The sequence below is a fragment of the Heterocephalus glaber genome, unplaced genomic scaffold (genome assembly GCF_053883595.1).
Source record: "Heterocephalus glaber isolate CG9 unplaced genomic scaffold, H.glaber_assembly_v1.0 deba00001461, whole genome shotgun sequence".
NCBI classification, from domain to species: domain Eukaryota; kingdom Metazoa; phylum Chordata; class Mammalia; order Rodentia; family Bathyergidae; genus Heterocephalus; species Heterocephalus glaber.
In genome coordinates this window covers 19,923,775-19,937,946 of record NW_028258308.1, presented here as the reverse complement: position 1 = coordinate 19,937,946, position 14,172 = coordinate 19,923,775, and positions in this window count along the sequence as shown.

Below are 14,172 nucleotides of genomic sequence, written 5' to 3'. Positions count from 1 at the left end.
TGTTCTATGAGTGAGTTTGTGGTTCATTTTGGAGAATGACCTGTGTGCAGCTGAAAAGAATGTGTATTCTGATTTGGTGGGGTGGAACACTCTGTAAACATCTGTTAAGTTTATTTGTTCAAGAGTTTGATTAAGTTCTAATATTTTGTTGCTTTTTTTTGTCTAGTTGATCTATTTGTTTGTGACATTGGGTATTGAGGTCTCCCACTACTATTGTATTAGTGCTTATTTGATTTTTCTTGTCCGTTAGTTTTTGTTTTATATAGTTGGGTGCACTAATGTTTGGTGCATATATATTTATGATTGTCTTCTCTTCCTCTTGGATTGTTCCCTTTACAAGGATGTAGTGTTCTTCTTTTTCTCTCTTAGTGCTGGTTTGAAATCCACTTGATCTGCAAAGAGGATAGCTAATCCTGCTTTTTTTTCGGTTTTCAGTCAGATGGAGAATTGTTTTCTACCCTTTAACTTTCAGTCTGTAAGTTTCTTTTTGGATTAAGTGTGTTTCTTGTATGCAGCATATTGTTGGATTTTGCTACTTGATCCATTCTGCCAGTCTATTTTTTTTGATTGGTGAATTGAAACCATTAACATTGATGGTTATAACTCATATGCATTGATTTTCATTGTCATGACTTTTTCTTTTTGTTGGATTCTCCCCCTTTGCATTTCATTTCTTGTTGTGCCCAATGGATTCACTCTGCCAGGCTTCCTGGTGTTGTGAGCCTCATTTTCTTTTCTTAGGATATTGTCTAAAATTTTTTGGAGTGCTGGTTTGGTATTCATGAATTTCCTAAGGTGCTCTTTGTCAGGAAAATATCTTCTTTCTCCATCAACTTTGAAAGGTAGTTTTGCTGGGTACATCAATCTGGGTTGGAGGCTGTTTTCTTTTCAGGCTTGGAATATGTCACTCGAAGCCCTTCTTGCTTTGAGGGTTTGTGTTGAGAAGTCTGCTGTGATTCTGATGGAATTTCCTTTGTATGTGATTTGTCTCTTTTCTCTGTTTGTAGAATTTTGTTCTTTTGTTGGGTTCTGGAATCTTAACTATTACCTGCCTATGTGTAGATTTTTTTTTGATGAAGCCTAGTTGGAATCCTGTATGCCTCATTTATCTGCATGTCTAGTTCTTTTCCACTGCTTGGGAAGTTTTCTGCCATAACTTCTGTGAACAGTTTTTTATTTCGTATGTACCCTCTCCTGTGTCTTCATTGACTCTGATCAGTCTTATGTTATTCTTCTTTGCATTGCCTAGCAGCTGCTGGATTGATTTCTCATGGTCCCTTTCAATTTTGAAGCAATTTTTCTTTTCCTGGTCACTAATTGCAATCTTGTCTTCTATATCTGAAATTCCATCCTCTCATTTGCTCATTTTGCTTTGTAAACTTTCAGTGGAGTTTTTCATCTCCTGGAAATCTGTTTGCATCTGTTTTATGGATTCCATTTTTTTCCTATGTTTGGATTCCATCATGTTCCTTAGCACCTCTATTTTTTTTAATCTGTGTCCTCTCTAGATTTATTAATCATATCTTGCACTATGGGCACAATCTCTGCTGTTATCTGAGAAATTATTTTTGATTTCATTTTTTTCAGATTCTCTTTTGTTGCCAGTTCAGGGAGTCCAGGTTGTTGAGTATCAGACTTTTCCATCTTGTTTCCCTGTGGGGTTGCTTTAAGTGATCTGGAAGTCTGGTTTTGAGATTTATTTATTTGTCTTTTCATTTCAAGGGAGGTGGGTGTTGCTGGTGCCTGTGTGGCTCACCTCCTTGGCACTGGGGGCAGTGTTATGTTGGCCTGGAAGGCTCACCTCCTCCTTGGCTCTGGGGGCGGCTCACTTCCTTGGTGTTAGGGGCGGAGGTAAGGCGGCCTGGAAGGCTCCTCCTCAGGGCTGGGGTCAGCTCTGCTGCTAGGTGCTGGGCAGATACAGACATTATATGTTATACTGACCACGTTCTAGATTCACACTGTAGTTGGTGAAGTAAATAATCTAAACCAGATTTTATTTTATAGGTGTCTCAAAATAAATATTCTTCAACAATTCATTTCAGTATTTAATTTCCCAAGGAGTACTGACAATCTAAGAGGGCACAGACATATAATGCAAAACTTTGGTTTCATAAACATTGCTGTAGTTTACCTCAAGTGTCTGTTTGGGACTTTTATGAGGTTTGTTACATAGAGTGCTTGAGTACAAATTATAGCCCTATTTTAATTTTGTATTTTAAAGGTCTGTGACAAAATTATCACAAGGAAAAGTTGGTGATTTGTGACTATATACACAACAAAAACTTTATCTGGATATATATTTAGAGAAGCAGAATTCCTTGGGAGGGTCAGGTTATTTTAAAGGATTCTACTGATTTTTTTTATAAAGCATATTTTGGGAAACATCAAATTTTGGATACAGTTGTCAGAATGTGTAAGTTATCTTCCAAATTTTACTGAAATAATTTATATATAAAGTTCTTACTTAAATCATATTCATGTGGCAGAAACAATATTTAAACTAATGTTCCAAAATTCAGATAATCAAACCTTTAAAAAGTTATTTTCAACCAAACTAGTAACATTTGTATTGCGTTCTTCTCTTGATGCTTGGAATGAATTACTATGTTGCTTATATGTTGTATGATTCCTTGGGCCCTTATAGAATTTTATTTCTTGGCTTATATGTCACATTATATTTGAATTTTGCAATCATAAAATTACTGCATTGAAATTGTGCCTTTTAAAATTTTGTCTGCTAAGAACATATCACCTGAAAATCAAGTATGTAACTTGAAAATCCTTACTTTTCACTATCATCAGAATAGTAATTACAGTATTTCTTTTCAAAAGCTATTCATAAATACCAAAAATCAAAATTTTCTCTATCAGAATCCTAAGACTTCAAATCCTTCAAGATATTTCATCTTCTCACTGTGACATTAATAAGTAGAAAATCCTAAACTCTATAATTTTTTTCTTCTGAAAAATTCAGATCTATAGCCAGTTGTGTCTTGTATTTCCATTGCACAAACTACTTTGTAGTCTGGAAGTTCACCTCTTTTATGACATCTAGATTGCTATTTATCAAATGACTGTTGTATAGTACAAACTGATCCCTGGTTTGTAGTGCAGCTGATGTGATCCCCTATTTCAGGAAACACTTTTTTTTTGGTACTGGTGATCAAATTTGGAACCTGCAAGGCAGGTTCTGGAACCACTGAGCTAAATTCCCAGCCCCAGGAAACACATTTTTAATGAAGTCCAGAAAGTTGTATTAACTGCTACAAACTGCTATTATGGTAAACCTCTTTGAGTGGAACATTTCCAAATTTTACCTATATTTGTACTTATCTGTAGCTGGGATTTTACTGCATAGGTTTGGAGAAACCAGAGGCAATACCTATGTTATAACAGTGGAAAGATGCTCTTTTTCAAAGCACTGGATGGAATCTGAGATCAGATAAGCAAAATCTATACAGAGCCATTTAAGGTGGAATAAGGATCAGTATTTATAATTGTCTTTTCTAAAATCACTTGCTAGAATTATATACAATCCTCACATGCCACAATCTATGTACTTACACTAATAACAAGTTGAAATACAGAGACAGAAGAATTGGCACATTCTAATTTATATAAATTACTTTAATATTAACCACTGGAGAATTTCCTCCAATTGAACTCTCAAGGAAAATGGAAATCATGTACCCTATGTTACAAGATGTAAGCTTCATAATCACATTATTTGTTTAAAATTAGAGAGTTAATAGAAATAAAAGAGTTACTACATGCTATAGATAGGAGAAAGGAATAATTTTGTCTTGCTTAATTACATGTGCTGTTACCAAGTATTTGTGCTGTGTGTGTGTGTGTGTGTGTGTGTAAGTCATTTACAGGCATAAACATGGTATCTTTCTTTCTTCTTTGCTTTCTTTCCTGCCTGCCTATCAATCTGAGGGCCTTGAACATGCTAGGCTAGCACTGTACCACTGAGCTATAACCCTACCCTGACATTTTTCTAATGAAATGGCAGATATATTTGATTTAAAATATTCTGAAGGTAATTTGACAGGATAACCATATATATGAAATCCATAATTGCTTATTGAATAAACATTTTCAGCGTGCTATGAAATGAATAATAATTTTATCTATTTTTTGGTCTGCCTCTGGTACATCACCATATATCCATTGTGAATAACCAAACACATTTGGAATATAATCCATATATTTTAAGTCAGTTTAAATGATCAAAATGTTATATTTGGGAATTTTCTGTGAACAATCTTCCTTAATTAGCTTTTTCTTTGAAGAAATGATTTTTAAAGGTTTTTGTTCCACCTTTCTTTTTATTTTCCTTTACTTTAATACTTGAAAAAAAAGCATCTTCATCTGGAAAAAACATATAATGTACGGCTCTAGAACTGTTATCTTCTCTGCAATGGTAGCACTAGCTTTGCTGTGTTGATTACAGGTGCTTGGAAACATATGACTGTGTTAGTGAAAATTTGGTGAATATTTGAACATGATTTTAGGTGTGTTCAATATGTATGTTGCTGATAATTGAGTACTGTACTTATTTTACCAAATGTTTTATAGGGGGGTCAAAGATTGAATGTAAACTAAATTTGTAAAATATAGGAATGAGGGAGAAAGGACAAATATTTAACTGACATTTCAGTATACGTATAATGGAACAGTAATAAGAGAGTGACAAATAAGAACCAAAGTACCAAGAAAATGCTCTGGCCATCAAGTTCCTGAAACTTTGCAAAATATCCTAAGTGGGTCCAGCTTTTGCTCATCTATCTAAAGGATAATGGAGTCCAATTATATAATCATTTAATCTAAAGGAGGATGGAAAAATTTAAACTTTAACTATGCAACAACAATCATAAATGAATATATAATGCTAATAATTTTAGAATCATGAGTCTTAATAGTCTACTATTTTATTTTCCATCTCTGAAACAGAAACATTTTAATTTGAGTGACAACTATTTAGGAACGTTTTTTACTATTACACAATTTAAACATTCAAGAAAGTGTTTGTACATAATTGTGTGTGTGTATACATATTATATAATATTGTGTGCATTAGCTAGGTGACTGTTATTTCATTTTTAATATGGGTGATCTGAAGAAATATAAACAGCTTCTACAGCTTTTAAGAATCAAAAGATTATTTAGATGTGCTGTTTTGTTAGTAAAGATAAAATAAGACAGTGTTCCTAGGAAATGATATTTTTATTATGGGGACACATTTCTTTTGTTTTGATTCCAGAAGGTCAATATGTTCATTTAAAAACAATTGATCACTGTTGCTTGTAGAAATTGGATGCTGGTCCTGTCTACTCTTGCAGTAATCTGGTGCTCTAATTTTGATAAAACTGTTATACTGCAGTGGGAGATAAAGCATATCTAGTTTATTAACATGAAATAGTGAAAATTGTTTTTCTTGGAATAAAATAAAATGAATAACATCTTCTGTGTCTATGATGATGTCGATCAAGCCTCTCAGAACCCTTGAGATCAGTGGACAAAGAAACTAGTGATTATCCACTAAGCATCATTCTAACAAATCCTGGATGAGTCTGATGCTTATGATGTAGAAGAACCAATTCAATTATTTGATTTTCACAGTAAGAAATAACTGCTCAAATTTCTGCTTAGAAAGCTATAATATCTTCATTAACTTTATGACCATTGAGCTACAGAATAAATGTTTTCTTAGACAATGTTTAGATAATTCAAACTTGTTAAATGTAAGATGTTAACTTGAGTTCTGACATTGTTTTCGCTTCTCACTATCTTCTTGCAGTTTGAGTATAAATATGAATAAAACCCTGAGAAGTTTGCTTTTTCCAAAAGATAGTTTAATTTCATATTTTTGAAGACACAGCCCATAATGCAACATATTTGCATGTTTCTACTTCTTTTTATGTAGGTATGTACCTTGTTACTGCCAATGATGAACAATGCGGTCTTTGCTTGCATATATTTCTTTAGATAAGTTATATATGTTTTTATATGTATATACAAAAATCAGTATGATTCTTATTGTTTTCAAGGTGTTCAGTGTGTTCTGTTATTTGGGGATAATTAAATATTAATTACAAATGAAGGTGATTTGATAGTTACTTAAAATACAAGGTGTGATCAAAACAGTGAATGATAACATTAAATTTGATTACAGTAAATGACACATTTCCATCAGTCCTCCTTAAAATACACCTTCTCATTTGGAACACACTTATAATTCTTGTCATTTTCTAAAACAGTTCTGGAAGTCTTCTTTTGTATGTCCTTATGAGGTGCAATCAGACATTAGGTGAATGCTGCTGCTGTGTGTCATCCAGTGGAAAGGCAGGCTCATATAAACTTTATGGTGAGTCCTAATCCACCTTATTCACTGAATCTAGCGCTGTATGACTTCTGGCTCTTCTGAGTCAAAATGACCATTAAAGGTAAATGTTTCAATAGATTCAGGACACTGAAGCAACCACAACATGGCAGCACAAGGACTATTTATAGACAGTAGGCCTATTTTTCTGGTTTTGTCATTTTTCTCAAAAGAATTTATATTGCTCACTTATTCATATGAATGTATTTTTATCATATATATGCCATATGTACATTCATCTACATATATATTTTTATCATACATATACATGCCATATATATTCATGCCTATTATGGAAGGGAGCTGAATATAATTGAAAAATGTTTGCTCCATCTTGATACATGCAACCATAAGCTGTGTCCAAATACAGATTTTTTGTAGTATTTAGCAAATTTTTATTTCTTAATCAGTATATATGCACAGGACAGAATCCTTTATTTCTTGCAACTTATGAGGAAAAGCCTATCTTCTTGATCTTTGCATAACTATGCCATAAAATCATTGAAGGGACCTTAGAGGCTATGTTCAATTCAGGACAATCCCCTTATTTTACAAACCATGAAAATAAGATTCACTAGGAACCAAACTGGCTGTCACCTTGATCTTGGATTTCCCAGCTTCAGAACTGTGAGAAATAAAGTTCTGCTGTTAAGACCATTCAGCCTATGTTATCTTATTGTAGCAGCCTGAGCTGATTAAGACAGCAGGAGACTAGATGATTATACCCCAGACAGTGCCTGAAGATACCTTTATAAATACCAAAGCCATAAGAAATTCTCTGATAAAAAGAGTATCACTGAGTGTTATGGTTTAAATCTAAATGTCCTCACAAAGCCTCATGGACTCATAGGTGGGATTTGGGGGAGGTGATTTGATCACGTGTGTGTGATACTCATTAGAGTGAATTAGTCTACTGATGAGTTTAGAGCTAATTGTGATGCTGGAAGGTGAAGCCTGGTTGGAGGAGGTGGGTCACTGGGGGCGTGGCCTGGAAGGGGATATCTCCCCTTGCTCTTCCCTTGATCTCTCTCTGTGTCCCAATGCCATACAATGAGCTCTTTCTCCTCTGTCATGCCCATCGCCCATGCTGCTTTGCCTTGGAGCCAGCTGGATGTGGACTGAAACTCCTACAAACTGTGAGCCAAAATAAACTTCTTCCCCTTAGAGTTGTGATGTCAGGTATTTTGTCACAGCAGTGAAGAAAGTAACCAAGACACTCAGAGACTCAGTTCATATCCATGTACAATATTTTGTATCATCCCATTACAGAAATGGATTCTATGATAGCAATAGGAGTAATAGGATATCAAAACAATAGTGTTCAAGTAGCAGTACTTAGTCATCAGAAGCAATGAGGTCACATTCATTGTAAGGGATGACAAGTTTGGATAGCAAGTAGGTCCTGACTCACAGAGAACTATCGCCATGATTAGTAAAACACAGAATTAGCCAGCCAAGTGTTAGCCAATCTACATATGAAAGGAAATCAAAGATTTCTTTCTGTCTCACTACAAAATTGTGCTACCTTACTTAGTTCACATATCTAGGTCAGTTTTCAGCTTCTGAACCCACCGAGTGAAATAAAGGCTGGTTCCCAGGATTATGAACCTGAAACGCCATAGCAAATATAAGCGGTAACGATTCTTCCAAAAGGGCCTGCTATCATTTCCTTGGTCAGTACTACACTGGAGAAAAGTAAAATATCCAAACATTTGGTGAATTGGACACAAACCCTAGTTGACATTTATACCTGAGGGTCCAAAGTGTGATTAGAGCTTTCCTCTTAGATCAGAGGCATATGGGGGCCAGGTATGGGTACAGTTCCTGGTCATTCCTCATGTTCTAGTACCTAAAATCTAGAATAGAAACCTGAAGTTGATAGACATCTAACATTGGTAACCTGCTGCTATGGTTTAGATCTTTAATGCCCCCTAAAGTCCCTGTGCTAAATGCTTAGATGCCAGCCTAGGATACTACTGGGAGGCAGTAGAACCGTTAGGAGACAATGCCTGATAGAAAGAAGCTGGATCATTGGGGACATGCTTCTCAAGAGGATATCAGGACAATCCCTTCACCCCTGCCTCCTTTTTGGATGCAGTGAGGTTGGCAGCTTTGTTCCACCACATGCTCCTTCCCTATCATGATGTTCTGTCTGGCCACAAGACCAAAGCAATGGGGCCAAATGACCATGGACTGAAACCTGTGGAAAGATGGGCCAAAAATAATACTCTCATTCCCTTAAGATGAAAATTTTCAGGTATTTTGTCACTGTGGCAGAAAGCTGACTCACACTGAAAATTGGTAATAAGAACTGGAATTGTCTCAATGAATATACCAGTGATGTGGGTCTGAAGATTTTGGGATTGGTTTTCAGGAGGAGTTTGGAAAAGTTTGGGGAGGTGAGCTACAGAAAGTCTAGAATTTTGTAAACTGAGCTTGGTTAGAAATTCTGGTAGACACAGAAGGCCAGAATTCTGACAGAATGTAGAAAATAAAGGTGAGAATCAGGAGCAAAAAAAAAAATAAGAGGAGAAAAAAAATTGAAACACTCAGTCTGGCCAGAAAAGGACTGTGTTTAAAGTTGTGGCAAAGGAGGTGTAATTGCTGAAGAGATAGGAGACATTAAAAAGAAGTCAGTACTTTATACCAGGACAGTAAAAAAGATGCCTTGAGGGCATCTAAGGAATCAGAAAGACCCTGTCCATCAGAGGCTAAAAGATTTTTCTTTTTTCTTTTTTTTTTTGAGAAGACAGTTCAAGGATGCTTTACTTCCATAAGGATAGCTAAGGAACTGTACTTATATATTCTTCACTAAATATGTGTTCAGTGTCCCTATGTTTGGCCATCCAGGTACTAAGGAGGTCACTACACCTGTGGTCCAAAGAGACCTGGTTACTGGCCAATTGGGTGGCAGACCTTGGCATTGTCTGTGCAGTGGTTTCAAAGGCATGTAAAATCCAAGTGTTGTGGGGTCAGGAAGACTTCTATCGCGATTTTGAACAAAGGTTGGGATGCCAGGCAGTTTGCAAGTACCCCCAATGGGGAGATGTGTAAAGTTGTGATAGTAAAATTAAAACCACAGTGGAGACCACAGGAATGACAAATGCCAGGAATCTGGAAATTCTATCCGGGAAAACCAAGGGCAGCACACAGAGCCAGCCTAGGAGAGTAGACGTATGGGCTTCCACCAGCAAGGCTGTAGGGATAGGGCTGACCAAGCCCTTCGGAGCTCACAGATTACCTTCACCTTCCATAGATGCTGTACATAGAGGTGCTGGATTGACCGCGGAACTGGCATTTCATTTATTGTTATTTAGATTTTTAATGAGAAATGACAGCTTTGAAAACTGGATTACAGGTTCATGTAAAGGAAAATAAGCAATGAACAACAAAAGCCCCATCACTACCAGTCTCCAAAGATTATTATGAAAAAATAAATAAAATAGCATTTAAAAGTCTTGGAACATGTATGGAACAAAAATGGTTCTAAGTGTAGATATCATAATTTCTGTAGTCAGTCTTATAATTTGTGAGCATCATAGAAGTTTTTCTTCTTGTATATTCTCTAATTCGCATAAGAAGTGTTTTGTGCTTGGTGATAGAGCATAATAAAAATGCATGAACAGTAGGGAAGAAAATGTGGTCACTAGCCACAGCTTAACTAGCTCTGATACTGGAGTACCCCTGCCTTTGATATTTACTTTAAATACCTTACTTGTCTCCTTGGCTTCTTGTTTGTTATTCAATACAAAAAAGTGATATTTAGGGTGCTTTATTTATTTTTTTAAAAAGCTTGCTTTCTCTCTTTAAAGTTAGATTATTTATGATCAATTTACTTTTCTTCTAAAGGTCCCAGAAGACTGTCTCTTGAAATTTTAGCCAAGGGAATAACTGAAGCTGGATATTATGATAAAGTGCTTACTTTGAAAGCAGAGGGGAAATAAACCATATTTATTATTATAAGTAAATGGGCCATTTCATGTTAAATCCCTGAGAAGTCCAAGTTTATATAACTGGGGTACATTGTGCTAGAAAATTGCATAAGCTAACTTCTGTACACAAAAGAAAAAAAATTGGCTATGAGTTAATATGCTCTTGAGAAATGTGTGCAGACCTCTATTGACCTTTAGTCCCCATGTCCACTCTTTCTTCCTGATTCACTTGTGTAAACTTCGAAGCTTTTTGCCGACTCTCTGATCCTTCACCACGTTGCTGGATCTTGTTGGACTGTCTCTCTTTCTTCTATACTGTCTGCAAGTCTAACTTATTTCCTCAAGGACTAGTTCAAGGCCCACCTCCTATCTGAGCTTTTCTTGGTCACTCAGGCTCACATTAATCTCTTTTCTAACAAAAAACACTTCTTGATTGTAACACAAATTTAATGCTTATCTAAGTTTGCTATGGTTGCCACAATAAATACCACAGACTGAGTGGCTTCACCAAGAGAAACTTGTCTCATAGTTCTGGAGTCTCAAGTGCAAGATCAAGCTGTTGACAGGGTTTGTGTTTGCTGAGGCCTCTCACTTTGACTTGTAGACAGCCATCTTTTCCCTGTGTCTTTATGTGGTTTTTCTCCCCTCTCTTGTTGTGTGTCCTAATTAATCTATTCCCCTCATAAGAACACTAGCCACTGGACTAGGGTATATTTTATCCACCTATTTTAACTTAATTGTCTTTTGAAAGGCTCTGTATCCAAATACAGTCATATTCTGAGGACCTGGGGTTTAGGGCTTCAACATATGCTTGTGGAGGGTACACAATTTAATTCATGTCTTAGTTACTTTCTCATTGCTGGGACAAAAATCCCTGACACTCACAAATTAAATGAGGAAAGATTTATTTCAGCTTACAGTTTGTACAGGTTTCAGTCCATAGTTGGCAGACTCCAAGGAAGTGTGGCATGGTGGAGGGTCATGGCAGAGGAGAAACAGTCCATGACAGGGCAGGCAGGAAGCAGCAGCAGCAGTAGGGAGCCTTCCCTTTCCTTTTATCCCATCTAGGCTATAAGCCTATTTGTCAGTACTAGCCACACTCATGATGGGTCCTCCCATTATCCACAGCCCAAACTAAGCTAAATCAATAAGTAGACTAAGTTAATTACCACACACCCTTAATCTACACACTCACACACCCTAAATCCAGCCTCCTCTGAAAAGGCCACCATTAGTTGATGAGGCTTTGGGGGGTACATCTAGATATAAGCCATAACAGTTCATAACAGTACTCATTCACGACATTGCATTTTGACATTTCACCTTTATATTTCTTAGGGTTTCTAATGTTTATTATTTGTGTGATCCTCCAAAAGATGAAACATCTCAAGGATTGTCATGGTGCATTATGTTTCTTTTTATCTTTTGTAGCACACAGCAGTCAGCAAGGGATATATTAAGTAAACAATCAATACTTTTAGACAAGAATGTCAGGATCTCTGCTAACTCCAAATTTAAACTATTGTATTTTTTGATGATACCCTATTCTTTATGATTCACATTACTCATCACAGCAGCCCTATATCAAGGTTGGATGTCTCAACTTGGAGAGGGAAGTGGAAGCTGCAGCTTCATCAGGTGAAGGAGGAATCAAAGAGGAGGACACACTCATACAAGAGTGATAAACACACAAGTCATGCGGTTTTTGGTACTGAAATAAAACTCACCGGTAGTTACTTTCTCAATTTGTTTTATACTCTTTTATCAAGTTCCAAGAAGAATGTAAAGAAACTGGAAGAGGAAAGGAAATATAGAGAAAGATTGGTTATTGGGTACAAAATTACAGTTACATAGGGGAATAAGTTCTTGTGTTCTATAGCACAGTAGAATCACTATAGTTAACATTTATTATACACTGTATATTTCAAAATAGCTAGAAAAAAGGATTTTGTGTGTTTTCAACACAAAGAAATTTAAAAAGTTTGAGGTGATATACATTACTCTGATGCAATCATTACACATTGTATATCAAAACATCACACCATATCTACATAAATATGAACAATTGTTATGTGTCAATTAAAAGTAAAACTTTAATCTTGCTGCTCTTAGTACATTATGAGAAGATGCAAGTAAAAGCAGATTCTTACTCTTGGCCAAATGAACATAGTGGAACGAGGGGAACTTGAAAGGGTTCATTGGATGATAAAATAATAAACAATTGAATAACTGTAACCCACATTGTGGAGCAAAGTAATTCTGCTTACCTTACTTCACTTAGTTATTATTTAAAACTTCTAACCTTTTCCTTTAATCCCCATGGACATTATTTATAAAAAGATCATATTCAGATTGACACTGTGTTCCACCCAATAAATCATGCTTCCTTTGACTTTGTGCTATAATTACTATTTGAAGCACTAAGCATTTGACCAACTGCCCAGAAATGCTCAGTGCCCTTATGAGCCACCTTGCTACAGAGAGGACATTCTCTCACAGTGCAGAGAAGTCTTCCTGAGTACCCTGTGGATTTTAGAAAGGGTTCCAGGTTCCTTCCTTCCTTCCTTCCTTCCTTCCTTCCTTCCTTCTTTTTCAAGGTTTAGTGCTTAATAGCACAGCTTGGCATTCTTGCTTTATATATTTTCTGCTCTTAATTGTTGAGTTAGCTCTCAAGTCAACTTCTAAGGGATAGATACATGTTATATTCTTTTCTCCCTCCCTCCATTCCTTCGTTGATGCTGGGGATCGAAGCCAAGGCCTTGCACATACCACACAAACATTCTACTACTGAGCTACAGCCCAAGCCTAAACGTTGTGTTTATTAATTATTGAATATCTTTGTCTTCAGTCTTTACACAGAAGACAACTGGTTATACAATTATTAGGTTACCAATTTTTTCTTCTCTAAAAGTCTATAGAAAATATTCTCTAGAGTGTTCCCTTTTCTACTTGCTTAAGCCAGAAAAAGATTAGGAAGAAGATAGAAATGAAAGACAAGTTAAAACCAATAAAGGGCTATTTCCAGATATTTCATGTTTATCTTAAAAGGTGAGGAGGCATGGTAGAATTATTTTTAACAAGCTCATACTTTTCAATTATCATTTTCTCTTTTCAGTCATGCTCTTTCAGTGATAAAAACAAAGGATGCATTCCCAAAAAGGGATGATTTGGGGTTACAGGGACATTTGGCAATGTCTAAAGACTTTTTTTGGCTTGTTCTACAGGGACCTAGGGGATAGAGGGAAGAGACACTGAAATGCACAGAGATAGAGGGAAGAGATACTGACATGCCTGCCCAAATGTACAACAGAGGATTAACCAGCCCAGAATATAAATAATGCTGAACTTGAGAAATCTTGCTTTATCTTGACAATAGGAGCAGTGTAGCAAAGGCTTTTCCACTTAGTAGGTATATGACCTTGGGAAAGTTACTAATCATCTGCATTTCTCCATGCTTAAATTATCAGAATAATAGAATGTACCAATAAGTGGTATTGGAAGAATTAAATGAGTTAATAATTATACAGTACTTTAAAATAGTGTTTAGAATGTAGCAAGATTTATAATAAGTGTTTGTGAGTTAAAAAACCTTTCTTGAGATGTTCTGTAGAATATAAATTGGAGAAATCACTCATTCTGTTGGTGTCCACGAGTCTCATGATTCCCATGATCAAAGAATAAACCTGAGCAAGATCTTCCATGCAGAGTTTAGTTCTAATTAACCACATCAGTCTCTTGGGCTGAATGACATCACTATTTTTACATTTGGTACCTGCAACCCTCTGAAAGTTAAAAATATTAGCTAGTTTAAATTCATTTTAATGCACCACCTAAGTAGCACAGTTTTTATCTGAA